This window comes from Belonocnema kinseyi, chromosome 6 (genome assembly GCF_010883055.1).
Source record: "Belonocnema kinseyi isolate 2016_QV_RU_SX_M_011 chromosome 6, B_treatae_v1, whole genome shotgun sequence".
In the NCBI taxonomy this organism is placed as follows: Eukaryota; Metazoa; Arthropoda; class Insecta; order Hymenoptera; family Cynipidae; genus Belonocnema; species Belonocnema kinseyi.
Genome location: NC_046662.1, coordinates 54,421,993 through 54,422,992, shown reverse-complemented (window position 1 = coordinate 54,422,992; position 1,000 = coordinate 54,421,993).

Here is a 1,000-nt window from a genome sequence, read left to right as displayed (position 1 = left end):
AGGTCATTGGAAGGTCAAATCGGGAGAAAACGGTAAAAAAATCCAAAAAAATACGTTATAGGTTTTTGGAGTCGCTAATTACGAATCTGGCATCCGTTGAACGCTATCTCTTCAGGTTCAAGGTCATTTGAAGGTCATTTGAAGGTCAAATCGAGAAAAACCGGTAAAAATTTAAAAAAATATGTGTTATAGGTTTTTGGGGTCCCTGATTATGAACCTGGTGTCCGCTGACCTTTATCGCGTCGGTCTCAAGGTCATTTGAAAGTCAAATCAATAAAAAACGCTGAAAAAATAAAAAAAATATGTTGACCTTCAAATGACCTTCAAATGACCTTGAACCTGAAGCGATAGAGTTCAACGGATGCCAGATTCGTAATTAGCGACTCCAAAAACCTATAACGTATTTTTTTGGATTTTTTACCGTTTTCTCTCGATTTGACCTTCCAATGACCTTGAACCTGACGCGATAAAAGTCAAAGGACGCCAGATTTGTATACGGCGACCCCGAAAACCATAGTAAACCCGAGCTAACCTTAGAATACATGTGTAAGAGTGTCAAATCTCTCGAAAATACAGTTGGTGGGTAGTGGTGTTTCCTATATTTGTAGGGGGGTGGAGGGTAGTCCGTTTAGCATGCAATCGACTCGTGATACTTATAAGATATTACCATGATTTTTTCAGATTTTTTGGTCCAAAAATAAATTAGGCCAAAAACCGGCCTTACCGACCCTCCCCCTTTGATTAAAATGACATTAAAATCAAGTTTTACGATTTTAAACCGATTTATAAACATTGAAAATACTTTACTGGGGGTTTTTGAGGTCGCTGAACACGAATTTTAAGTTTTTTCTTCAAAAAACAACTCCTAGTCGGCGTAAGTGGACAATAAACGTGATACATTGATATTTTTTTCAAAAAATCGATGTTTTGGATACTGTTCTGGAGGTTTTCCACTACATGAATCACAAAACTAGAACTTTTTTCGACCCTTGATCATAAA